The sequence below is a fragment of the Calonectris borealis genome, chromosome 16, assembly GCF_964195595.1.
Source record: "Calonectris borealis chromosome 16, bCalBor7.hap1.2, whole genome shotgun sequence".
NCBI lineage: Eukaryota > Metazoa > Chordata > Aves > Procellariiformes > Procellariidae > Calonectris > Calonectris borealis.
The window spans coordinates 8,381,448-8,394,494 of record NC_134327.1 but is presented as its reverse complement, the minus strand read 5'-3'; the positions used below and the strand labels follow the sequence as shown (position 1 = coordinate 8,394,494).

The window sequence follows — 13,047 nt, the reverse complement described above, 5'->3', positions numbered from 1 at the left end:
GATTTGAAACAAATTTGCTTAGCTGAAGATAAAGATCTGTACACTGAATTACAAAGAGTAGTTACGAAGTCAGAAGTCTGTCTTGACCCCTTTTTTATTGTCAAATCAAGCTATTTTGTTACAGGTTGGTGGGGTTTTTTCCTATCCTTAATGGAGATAATTTTGCAGTAATAAGAACTGATACACAAGCTTTTGGTTTTTTTGCTCAGAGTAACCCTGAAGATCATACCAAGATTCCACTTCCATATCGAGATTTATAAAATCTTGACTTTTATCAGTCCAGAATAGAACACACGTTTCTGATACCTGATGGAAGGAGGTCAGTGACACTTTAAGACTTCCTTTAGATGAATTTGCTATGGCTCCAAGTTCCCTGCTAGTTTGACATGCGTGTTTTAAACCAGTTTTATACAGGACACACACACCAGTTTTTCTGAACCAGTTTACCTGTGCATGTCCTGTACTACCACAGAGACTTCCGAAGTAAGAGAATTTCTGATATTCTCAGTTGACGGACCAGTTGGGAATAGACTGTGTTAATTTATTTCACAAGCCAGCCCAATGACTTTTGTAGGATTATGAAATGGAAATTAGAGCTCCCATGCAGCAGACGCAGCTTTTCCACAGTATATCTAACGAATGTAACTACATACTGGCTTACCACACGTGGAAGCTGATGGGGCTGATCCAAGTTCGTAAGATGATCCCTGAGCTTGCACCTCTGGCGAGAGCTTTCTTCCTGGGCGATCGCTGCTGGCTGGGACCCAAGGAACTTCTGGAGCGGGGCTCGGGAGCTGACCCGCGGGATTGTGACATGCCCTGCAACACAACTGCTTTAAATGGGTTCGCAGAAATTCTCATTCTCAGACATGTTTAAAATCCGACGGTGGTATCTTAAGCCTCAGTGATGTTTTGTGAGCTGAGGGCATATGCCTTGGAAAAGCAGTTTGTAGGTAAATGTTAACTATCGTTTTGGGTAATAAAAGGATTTAATAGGGAGAGGTGAGAGGGAAAATGGCACAAAGCTGGAAGTGCAGTATGGGTTGCAACGGGCAATCAAGGCAAAGTCTTAGTGTAGAGAAGGTGTTTGGTACCTGTGGAGCAGGGGGGGATGTTAATGATGGAGGAGTCCCCTATGCGACAGAGGCAGGTGACCTTCATGTGGGGAAAACTGGGAGGGTGGGTGGCACCTGAGGAAGGCGTCTGCTGCAAACCCCTGAATCGCCAAGCTTTACTGCTGCTATCCCGGATACCCTGCAGCCTAACACTGAACGAGTCTGGAAGTGGCACCTCCATACCCTTCCAGACGTAGAGAGAAGTCTTGGCCTTTTGGCTGGAGGTTGCTTCTACTTGCTAAGCCGAATCTGAACACCGAGGTCCGTGTGAGCGCGGCTGCTTGCCCGGCTGTCGTGCTGTGGAGAGGCTAGTCGTTACGGTATGGATGTCTGTGGTGATGCTGCACTGCCTGTAGTCCCTTCTTACCTGCTCAGCTGATCACAAGAAGGTAAGCATCAGTAGTCCCAGTCACAGGTGGTAAAATGGAGTCAGAACTTAATCTGAGGTGTGAAAATTACCTATTAAGTCGGAAGTAGATGGGAGAGGTTGGTGACCCATCTGCGGGGTACGGCTGGGTCTCACTTCTGCTGTCAGGTACGTCGCCAGTATTTCCAGGTGCTGGTTGCCATTACTCCTTATGCTGTTGTTTAGGAACAGGATAAAACATATTCAAACCGCCTGCCATGCATTAAGAGAAATAGCGATTTATTGTCACAGTGGGAAGTTGTCAACAGATGGCAGCATCCGACCTTGAATCGCTGGAGACTGAGGGCGAGCTGTGAGAGGAGTCCCAGGAGGGCTGTGGCGGTGCTGCTGGTCTCCCCGCTCTTTCTGCAGAGCTAAATATCCTGACTTCTCCTGTACGCTGGGCCACAAAGATAATTTTTTCTGTCTTTGATGCAATAGAGCCTGATTTAAGATAATACGCGAGGCGAGAATAAGTACGGATCTTCAAAATAAGGCAACAGGGTAAAAAGCCTGGTGCATGGCAGCGGCTTCACTGGAACGGCACTTTCTCCTCCTCGTCCTTTTGTTTTTCTGCCACAGGTAATTCAATCAGCTTCGTCCCCTGAATGGAGCGTGTGTTTTGTTTCTCAAACTCATGTGCCAATTACTTGCACCAGAAATGCAAGCAGTGATTACGCTTTGATCGCCAATGTCTGAGCAGTTATCTTAGTGGCTCTTTCCTGCCCACTGGACTCCAGATGAAAGCCAGAACGACAGACAAGGATGTGTGGGCGGTGCAGCAGAAAGCAGGGAAGAAAATGGGTGAGCGAGGCTTCAGAACTGGCCCCAGCGGATTTGGCACCGAGTAGCTATTTCACAGCAGTGAAAGAGCGAGAAGTCGCTCGTGGCTGGCGCGGGGGCCCTGGCTGCAGGGTGCCGGAACGGGGAGCACGGTGATGAGCATGTCGAGATGGGCAGGTAGAGGATAGGAGACATAATTTATTTTTAAAGGATCTGGGACTGCCAAAGCTATTATTTTAGGATTTTTAATTAAAATGACATGCTCTCAAATGACAAGATTTTGTGTGTTTTGTCTGATGCTGTCTAGCTAATTTAGATTTAAGACAAGACTATCTATTGTTCAGTGTCTTACTGCCAATTAATGCAAATATCAGGCTCTCAGTAAATATCTGGATGGATTTAACCACAGTTTAGTCCAGAGGACTATTCTAGAAGGGCCAAGGATTTTCAGAAGCTGGTGGCCCCTGTTCTCGCTCATGCCTCTGATGCTTTCTCTGCTCAAATGCTGCCATTTTACTTATGCAGTTCTATTTTAAAATAGAATTACCTATTTTTCTCTTAGTTCTCCTGCTGTTCACCATCTCCTTGCTCTGGTACATTGTATTTTGACTACCAGCTCATGACCTGGATTAATTTGGTTTTGTTTACAAATATCTTTACAAAGAGAGAAGTGCTGACATAGCAAGTTACAAGAATAACTGGGCAAACTTTATTGCTTGGTATGCAAAGGTGCATCTTCTGCTGGGGGAAAAAAGATAAATTCCGTTGTCCTCCTCCTGCTCTTCTCAGACAAAGTGAATGAGGATGTCTGAAGGCAGAAAACTTTCCACTTAGTTTTAAGTTGATCCAGTCTGGTTTATTATAGGAGATATATAAGAATAATCTCATAAAAGCACTAGAAACAGAGGAGAACATGTACAAAGAAATATTGTGGTTCTGGTGAAGGTAATGAGAGTTTTGACCTTTGCTAGGACCACTCAATGTCATCAGGTGTCCTGGTATCCACCATTACCTACTGGTTACCCACGGTTTCGAAAGCTGTCCTGGCATTCTTCATCCGACTGCACTGGGTTTAGCAGCCACCAAGTGATTCCTAATCGGTGTGTGGGAATCCCTGTATACATTTATATAGGGACCACAAATTAAAATCTATACTATTGGGGCGCTGTGATGCACAGGGCAAGTGCATCGCGTTGCGGGGGGGCAATTGTGGGCACAGCCAAGCAGAGGTGGCAGCCGCTGGGAATTTCACCATCTCCAGAAGGGTTACAGCTGCACCAGGACAGGCTGTACCGACTGGATCTTTTCTCATGCAGTACCCAGAATGAAAGGGAGGGCAGATATTTGGTTAACAACTCAATTACAACCTGGTAAAATGTGATATGACAGTATTTTAGTCGTACTCGGTCTGTGTAACACAGGTTTCAGCTGGGTGCTGATGCTTCAGCCTGCTGACTCTCCTTGGTGTGCTAGTTTTCCTCAAGCAGAGAAATGGATGCCCTTAATCACCTGACGCGTGTTCCAGCTGGAGTTTCACTGGCTGAAGGTGGGGGAAGGAAAACTGCAGGCCAAAAAATATGTGCAAAATGAAAGTGGGGAAAATAATACTTGTGTCATTAAGACAATTGTTCCACCTTCTAAAATCTCAGTTGGGAAGTAAGTCCAGAAGAGACACTCGGTTATCTTCCCTGACCTTGGTGTAACAAAGGCCCCAGACCTCATTCCTCTTGAATTTCACCCCATTTAGTTCTTTCCGGGTGTGAGGGAGCAAACAAGAACAGGAGAGCACGCTAGTGGTGAAGTTGCCTTTACAAGTGGAGCAAAGCTACGACGATTACTCCCAGCAAGCAGCAAGCAAGTTAAAACCCCTTTTGCAAAATCTCTGATGTGCCGGTGACAAGCCTCAGTCTAACAAGGTAATCAAATTCACGGCTGCTTTCTTCAATAGACTATGTGTAGCTGACTGCTACAAGCACGTTACGTGTCCTACAACCCTGCTCCCCCTCCTTCATACGCCGGTTGTGACACTCAACAGTTTAAGCAAAACCTCTGGGGCCATGTATTTTGTTCGTGGGTTGGCATCGGGGCAATAGTCATTGCACAGCTGTAGTTGATCAAATTTTAGTGCCGTGCAACAGCATAATGCAGCAGGACGCTGGAGATCAGCCAGCTGAAAACACCCAGCAACCACCACTTACCCTTTTTATAGTGACATAAAACATGGTTAAAGTGGATGCCGAATGGTCTATAAAAGCAAATGGATCAGGTGCGTATTTTAATGACACGGGTAGCTTGTTCTACCTATTCTGGGCTGAAATTTTCCTGATCCTCAGGACACCCCATCTCATCAGTCTTGTGGCTGAGTTGAGAATAGTGATGCTGTTGGTGCAATTGTGCTGATGGGATGGGTGTGGGCCTTTGCTTTGGGATTTAAAGGGCAGGATTAAAGTTCCAAGTCTAGTGTAGTTACATTTTATTAGGGGTTTTACCTACTAGTGCTGCACTTAATCATTGCGTATGCATTCCTGTAGTATTGTCTGCTTTGGGACAGGGTGCTCTAGCAGGGTGTGTGACCCACTCCAAACTTTCTGTCCGCCAAGGAAGTGCTTTTCTTCATGGTTTGGGGGTAGTGTTGTGTGAGGGCAAGCCATAGAAATGGAGAGAGTTCCTGCTACTCTATAATCCATTGCTATTCCCTCTTGTGTCTTCATAATTTATAAGCAGGAGTTGATTTGTTTCGTATTTCATTCGTTTTATTTATAGTTCCCACTCTGCAAACACATCATGCTACCCATGCTACAGAACTTTTCCCAGAAGCTTGCAATCCTGCCTGTAATCTCTAGATGTCTCTCTTGCCCTAACAGAAGAAAATACGAAAAAGCAGGAGTAGCAAAACACTTGGTATGTGATCTTTGATAGAAACGTGTATGTGCAACCCCCCTCCATCTTCACCTCCCCAGCTAGATTAGAGTGGGATTTGCCCCTTCTATTGTGGGGAAGAAACCATTCCTCTTGTCTTCCACTGATACAAGTAAATTGTGCTTTCAGCTGGACCAGGCTGCAAGCAGGAAGGAGCAAGGATTATATCTGGGAGCAGGAGGAGAAAAGCAGGTGACGAGTGAGGTTAAAAGAAAAGCTGCTGCTGAAACCCACCTCTGGGGTACTTTGCTCTATGAATGGAACCTAGCTGATGTTTGGTCCGCTGTTTTGTGCAGTTTTAAAAAGCGAAGTCCAGGAACATCAATGAGAACTTTAGGTTTTTAGTATCTTTATAAATCAGCCCTTTAACCATAAGAATGAAAAAAGTCAGGGGGAAAATGAAAGGATTTTTTTTTCCTTTTCTCCCTACACCTCTGCAGTTCACATGGGTGCTTGTCTCCTCGCTTGCAGTAACATGCCCAGCTCTATTCTTGCGTAACAGGATCCTCGACATATAATCCACAAGTCTGCGTGGGCTGGTAATTAGCGCTGGCCCTCATTCAGTCCTTGGGATTCATTCCTTAGGGCAGCAACATTAGCCCCTCAGTTAAGCATCTGCGCTCCTCAGATTTGAAACCGTTTTCACCTCACTCGAGCAGGCTGGGGCCCGGAGCCGACTGCACGCATCGCCTGTGTTTGTGCGGAGACCTGTGTTTGCTCTGGTGTGGATGGGCAGGTGGATCGGTCCCTCTTGGGCAGAAGTCAAAGCCTTGCTTGCTTTCCATGACTGCTGGAGGATTTCTGACTCAGTTCTGTTTTCACTTTAATGTGAAAAATAGTTATAGTTCAGCCCAGGTAATGGGAGTATCTGAGTTTGGTGCCATGCCTTGCTTACTGTGTTTGTGAAGCATCGTCAGGCGAAAGACGAGATGTGCGTGGTAGGACCACTAACTTCATCTGCTACCTGCCAGGCAGACATTTGCTCTGGGAGGGAAGCAAAAATCAGGAGACTATTTTTAGCTTTGAAATACTTTTCTGGAATGACATTCAGTCCTCGCCAGCCTTTGATGAGCAAAGAAATAATCCCTCAAGGGAACAACCGAAGGTGCCTGGGTCTGTGCTCAGCTGCCGGCAGCTCCCGGCATGGCTGTGGGAGCGCTGGGGCAGCTCCGGGGGCAGCAGGCAGCACCCAGCGGCAGGCACCGGGCGAGAGCAAAATGCGGGGTGGCAGGGAGCTGGAGTCGGCTCGGCGGTACAGGAACGTATCAGAGCTTGAGTAAAAATGACTCTCAGCCCATTTTCCTGATAGAGACCCAGTCCTACGGTGTAGGGCACGGGGCTGAGAACCGCAAGCCCACTGCAGGTCAGGAGTCAGCCCTGTTCCCATGCCCAGGTGGGAGAACTCATCTTGCAAATCGGTGAAATACGAACCCAGTGCTGGTAGGTGGCAGCTCCAGAAATAGAAAGATACAGTGATAGCAGATAACACTCCCTGATAGCTGAAATAAAAAGAATTAAACTGTACAAAAGTGTGCTTTAATTGCTAACTCTCTCCTGTCTGCTTAAATCACTAGAAATAAAGGTCTCCTCTTCAGTGATGAGCAGTTCCAGGCAGAGCAGACGTGATGGGGGAAACATGTTTGGAATAAATACTGATGTGAATGACACTTATTAGCTACAGTGTGGCATATTTATTTCTCTGTACTTAGCATAATAGCACAGCTTGATATGAGAAGGGTTCTTTACTCGTGTCTGCGTATGCGTGCGTAAAAATAACAATGGATTGTTATGGGCAGAATGCAGATTATTTTCCTGTCTCTGCAATTAGCAGTGATGTTTGGATGGCGTCGTTTGTTGTGGGAGACGAGCAAGTGGCCTAAATGTGGCTGTGCTTTGAGAAAACCTTCCCTTCCTTGTGTCAAACAGGAGACAAGTGAGACAACAGCACAAGAGGTTCTTCTCTCCAGTCTCCATGCCCAACAGTTGCCTGCCTGTGGTGGCTCTGCTCTGCTTTTGGGTGCTGCAGAGCTCCTATGAGGGCGAGACACCCCTTGCCAGCCCCCCTGGGACTCCTGACAACTTGGCCGCAGCCACCAGCCTTAACTTGAGCTGTGGCTGGAGTGGGAGGGGAGTGGAAACATCCTGGTTATCTCACAGGAATTTAATCACAGACGTGTGGGTGGCCGGGTGAAAGCTTTATTGTCTTCTGAGGAGCTGGGTGCTCCAAGTGGAGATTGGCGATGGAGATAAGGTTGGTTGCTTGAATGTGCAGGTTGCCTGCCTTTCTGCTGATGGGAACCTGCTCATCTTATTCTTGTCTTGCTTTTCTGTGCTTGAGTGCTGGGTGCTTTCAGGTGCCCGCATACCTGGCGCCCTTAGCTGGGAGTGGTGTTGGAGGCTCTGCAGGGAGGTGCTTGTTGCTCGCTCGCCCAGAGCCTGCTCGGTCGTGCTGGCTGTGTCAGGGTCTGGCAGCCCCGCGGCTGCCCTGCCCCTTCTCATTTCATGGGGCTTGGGGTGTCTCGCCCTTAGAGAGCCAAAGCCTGCAGTAATTTTAAAAGCATTGACCAGTTCAATGAGGGCTTGCCGCTATGGTTGTCATTTCTTCCCCAAGTTTCTGGAGCGAGGGAGGGAGGGAGGGAAAGCTTTGCTGAGGGGCCGTGTGTTGGGCAGACGCTGGCTGCCAACCAGCGCGGGGCGAAGGGGCCCCTTGCAACAGCTTCCGGACAAATCTCTTAGCACTCGAGTGGTTCAGCAGGCATCGCCTTTGAGTTGTTGCTTTGCAACAGCAGTAAGATTTCTCATCTCTTCTGCATACATTTTAATGGAAGAACGTGTGGAAATGGACAATCTTGGATCTTTACTGTCCTGCTTAAACTTTGAGTGAAACTGGCTGGTGGATTGCAGAGCTGCTTGGGGAAGGGAAGACAACAGGGTGGGCAGACAAAGGGACTGTCTGAGCTCTGTTTCCTTCAGAAAAATCATGAGGCATTTCAAATGCGGAGCCAAGAGCTTCTCAGGTCGGCTGTGAACGCTGAGTACTGTCTCAGGAGCCATCTTGGAAGCCTTTTTGTTGAGGGGAATAATTATACTGTGGCAGAAGTATTTACTTGCCAGGTGTTTGCCTGCCGTATTTGTCCTGTATTCTTCCATTGCTGAAATGTAAGATGAAAAACCTTAAGACATATGCCTGGGAGTAACAAACTTTCCATTCTTTCTAAGTTCGCTTGATTGAGCGCTTGGTTTAGAAATACCATAAAAGTGCCAGGCCATAGCTTGAAATATCTCATTACCAGGTATCAGGCTGCTTATAACTTTCACTCAGGGATTGTTGAGGGTTTTTTTCCTGTTAGTCTTCTAATGAAAATGCCAAAGGGGGAAAAACCATTACAAAAAATAAAAAATGCTGCTTTGATTGAAAGTAAAAATGCTGAGCCAGCAGTGGCTTTCAATAGAGCTTGCTCTATTGTATTGCCCTGACTATATACTATTTCACAAGCCTATGGGATGTTGTATGGTGTCAGGGTCTTGTACGGGCACAGACCTGCTGGTTTTCAGCATGCTGGGAGGTCTTGCAGAGATGAGCGGGTAGTTTCTGTCAACAGAGGGACCGGACAAGTAGGCAGGGAGGAAAAAACTCAGATGCTGAGCTTACAGCACTGACTTGGCTGAAGTCAGACAAGTGTCCCCTTGTAGGGCATGGGCAGCATGGTCAGCTGGGGGGATAAGGACCGTGTTGGACCCTTTGTGGCTGCTGGTGACCTGTGACAATCTGGGGACACTGTTTTAATGCTCTTGCCTTCTCTTACAGGTTGTCTGCTCCTCTAGCTTTGGGTACTAGTACAATAAGTGATGTGAGACAGCTTATGGCATTGCCAGGCCCTGTGTAATACGTGCGTAGGGCGAGCGAGGCCACTGTGGACCTGTGAAAGGTGGCTGAAGAAGCAGCTGAGAACTGGTGGTCCAAAGCACAAGCAGGCAGCAACAGCGCTGGGAAGGAAATGTGGGGAAGGCTAATGCAGAGCGATGCTGGAGAGGCTGGGGAGGGAATATTTCCTCTGCCTAACAGGAGAAGGAAGGTGCTTCTCTGGAGACTTTAGTCATGGTTGGAGATTCATGTGGCATCTTCAGAAGCTTCCTGTCATGGAGAAGATGATGCTCTAGAAGGACAGTCTTGGCCAGGTCCAGCTTGTACCGACTTTGGGCGGCATCAGGATCTGTCTTTAATCCTGGACTTCAGCGGTGCTTCCCTGCTGCCTGGGCATCTCCCAGTGCTGGCAGCAGAAGTGATGGTTTGAGGATCTCCATGTCATGCTGGGGAGGATGGAGGTGCTGTCAAGGATGGAGGTGTCACAGCCTGTGTACCAGCACTCAAATGTGCTGGCTGCTGGGAAGCCTGCGATCCCATTGCTGTCTCTCAGCAAGCCGTGCCCTGGCTCAGGAAGGTCCCTGCTGCCTAGGGCATGCAGATGGAGGTGCTCGAAGACATGTGGTACCATTGGCGGAGGTCACGGAGCCCCAGAGCAGCCTGCATTTGTGGGAGGTTTCTGTGGTCCTCTCCAAGGTTCAACTGATTGCTTCTTCAGGCCTGCCAGAGGCTGCAGTCCCCTCCTTACAGCAATGCTGGCACCTTCCGCAGCAGGGAAAGGGAAACTTGGAGACGTGGCAATCAATTTGCAAATAATAAAACACTTAAAGCTATACGAAAAGCATCTTGCATGGAAAATCAGACAGGCAGGAAAAACAGCACTTAGCATCAACATAATGCAGCTGAAATCTCTTTCTTAGAGATAATAATCTCTGACTCCAGCAGTAAAAATAAAGGACAAAAGCTGGAAGAAGCCAGAAAGCACAGTCGTGGGAGTGAATCTTGGTGAAATGAAAATTAAAAACACAATGAAAGGCATAGAATTGCCTTAAGTAAAAACAGAGCCGTCTGCCTAGAACAACAACTGAGATTATATGGGAAGCACATGGGGGTGTGGGGAACCGGGCTGAGTGTGGGCTGCAGCGGGGCTGGTGCTGTGCCAGCGCTCAGCCACGAACAAGGGGGGAAGAGCCCCTGCCTAGACTTGAGAAAGATCCAGATTTCAGGTGTCCCTCACAGTCTAGGAGATATTCAGGTCCTTGCTTTTAGTACCCAGTCTGAAGGATAACGTAATTTATGGTCTGTCTGAAGGATAAGGGCTGATCCTGGCCAGTGCCCGCTCCTGCCTGGTGAAGCTCATCCCTGACCTGCTGACCTTTAATGGACAGTATGTGCTGAACTGGCCTTCCTCAGCGAATCTTGCTAAAGCTCACATTTAAAGGTCTGTGCAAGTCAGTCCTCATCCAAAACTTGAACAATTGAAGGGAAGATTTCCACTGGCACAGATCCAAACCCCACCAGGCTGTGACGGCTCAGAGAGGCCGTGCTGCCAGCTGAACTGAGTTGGGAGCCGCCCATAGAGTTCGTTATTGTGCCTGCTATGTGGGAGCATGGTCTCATGCAAATTAGAGCCACAAAACTGGGCTCTAAATGTTGTTTCCCACTTCAGGTTTTAAACAGTCATTTGGAGACCTGCATTTAAAAATAGGTATCACTTTTTAAGTGCTACAGGAGATGCACAGCCGTTTATCAAAGGATGCCAATGTATGGTGTGAATACCTACGTCTTGTGACTATTTCAGGCTGACCTTGATGGATTTGTTACGCTAAGTGTCATAAAAATCAAACTGCTCAGTGAACTATCTGCTATTTCCCACAACACCAAGAAAGCACTTGGGGCCCTTTTGCTCCCCGTAGACAACGGTGCACAGAGGCTTATACAACTCTCCTGCTCTGCTGGTGGCTGCTCTCTTCCAGAGCTGGCATGGTATTTTTAGATGCAAAGGAGAAGTGTCTCCTAACTATATGCTAATCATATTTTCAAAGCTTCAGCTGATATTAAAATAATTCAACTGTTGCCTGAATTCACATAGTTTTGTTTGTTGCCTTTTGTGTGCTGTGTGTAGCTTCTCATATGACTGTGCCTATTTTCTACCAAAATCATGGTTTGGGAGCTGCTGTACAACAAAGGATGTTTTTATCCTTTTTGAAGATCTTTTGAGTTATCCTTGGCCCCAGCTATCTGAAATACAGACTCATGCACATATATTCTCTCTGCAGGCAAAGAGCAGAGGCAGGAACAGACTTTACAGCTGTGGTTCTCAAATTTTATTAGTCAAAGGGCTGCCTGACCTTCAGGGAAAAAAAAAATCTGGGAACCATCATATCTGATGCTGCCACCCTGGTGTTCATTTATGGCCAAATAACTTCTTTATAGGATTTTTTTTTTATTAGTCTTGCTTGCCCTTTTGTTTACTCGCTTGCCTGGATGGGAATGTGCTCAGTAAAAGTCTTTGTCTCTCTTCATGGGTCGCTGTCTGGTGCCTCACACAGCACCCTTGGGCCCACGCTGGGTGCGGGTCTGCAGCCCTCGTGGCCTCTGCCCCATCGGTCTTATGTGGTGTCTGCTAAGGTGAGGAAAACACTGTTCTGCAGATGGTGTGGCGAAATTGGTCCTTTTCTTAGTAAAAAGGTGCCGTGTACTCAGCCCAGCCCGTTGTCTGATACTGAAGAGCGTTCTTAAATTCAGTCCATCACAGAATAAACTCATCGTGTACTTAGATGAACAGGGAACACAGCAAGTGATTGCCATAGCTTTTCCTGGTTTACCGGGCGCTGGTGAGGACCCCGGCTTGGCGCAGGGTCCCTGCTGGTGGGGTTTGTTGGGAATGAGGGGGCAGAGATGGGAAGTCTCAGCTGGGCTTCACTGGTGTTTCCAGACCCAGGGTGCTGCTCGTGCAGCTGACGAGGGCTGTCAGCGGGGGCAGGCCGGGGACATCTCTCTGCAGAGGTTGGTGGGGTTTTGTAGGAACTGGTGCTTCCAAAGCCAGGCCTTTCGGTGGCAAAGCAACGCCCGGGTTTGCTGTTCCCAAAGGCAAGGGCTGCTGCCCTCCCGGGCCGTCTTGGCCTGGTGCAGAGGAACCAGGCTGGGGAGCGCCGGGCCGCTCTCCCGGGCATTTTGGGATCTCTGCCGAGCCGCTCTCCCGGTGCCCTGTCCTGGCCCGTGGTCTCAGAGATGGGCCAGGCCCGTGTGTGCTTCCCCGAGTGGCACTTGGACGCGGTCAGAGGCTCTGCCCATCCCTCGGTCCCCTCTCAAAAGCAGTCGGCTGCGGTTTTCTGCGACGCAACGCGCGTGGGAAGGGAATGGCCTCCTGCGGTACATGCGGCAGAAGTGCCACCAAGCATCGCATTGATGTCTTATGTTCTTGTCACCCCCTTTCTGAAAGTGGCCCACTGCCCCATTTCTCCCTCTTTCAGCTCGGCAATCCCATCGGACTCTGAGTTTCAGGATCTTGTGTCTCCTGAAACAGGTCGGGCTGCTGGCGCGGCTCAACTCTGGGCCCACCGAGCCCTTTAAAAGCCACATGGCCACCGTCTGTGTCAGCTCCTGGTGTGTAGGGCCTCTCCCAGAGATGGGGCTGCTCCGGGGACGGCAGCACAGTGGGGGGACGCTGCTGGGGATCCCCCCTTTCGCCAGGGACTGGCCAGGCAGGGCTGCTGGCAACCACGGCCCTGCTCCCCCCAGGCTGGGACCACCCGGCAGGGCTGCCGGCCCTGCCCCAGCTGGTGCAGGCCCGCAGCTGTGCCTCGTCTGGCACAGCCCCTCCCCAGGGGCCGGGGGAAGCTGACATGGAGGGTGGCTGCCGGGGTTTTCAGCTGTCCTGAGCTCCTCTTGCTTTGCGGGCACTGAGTCTCCTCTTGCTTTCCAGCTGCCCTCTCCAGACCAGTGGCCTCTTGGTC

General features: G+C 48.9%; 1 long non-coding RNA gene across 1 annotated transcript; it reads left to right on the top strand.

Annotated features, from left to right (window-relative positions):
* The first annotated feature begins 7,310 nt into the window (after window positions 1-7,310).
* LOC142088988 (uncharacterized) lies at window positions 7,311-11,175 on the top strand. The gene is made up of 2 exons (XR_012676077.1): window positions 7,311-7,474; window positions 9,032-11,175. It is a non-coding gene; the product is annotated as an uncharacterized LOC142088988 (long non-coding RNA).
* Window positions 11,176-13,047: the final 1,872 nt, after the last annotated feature.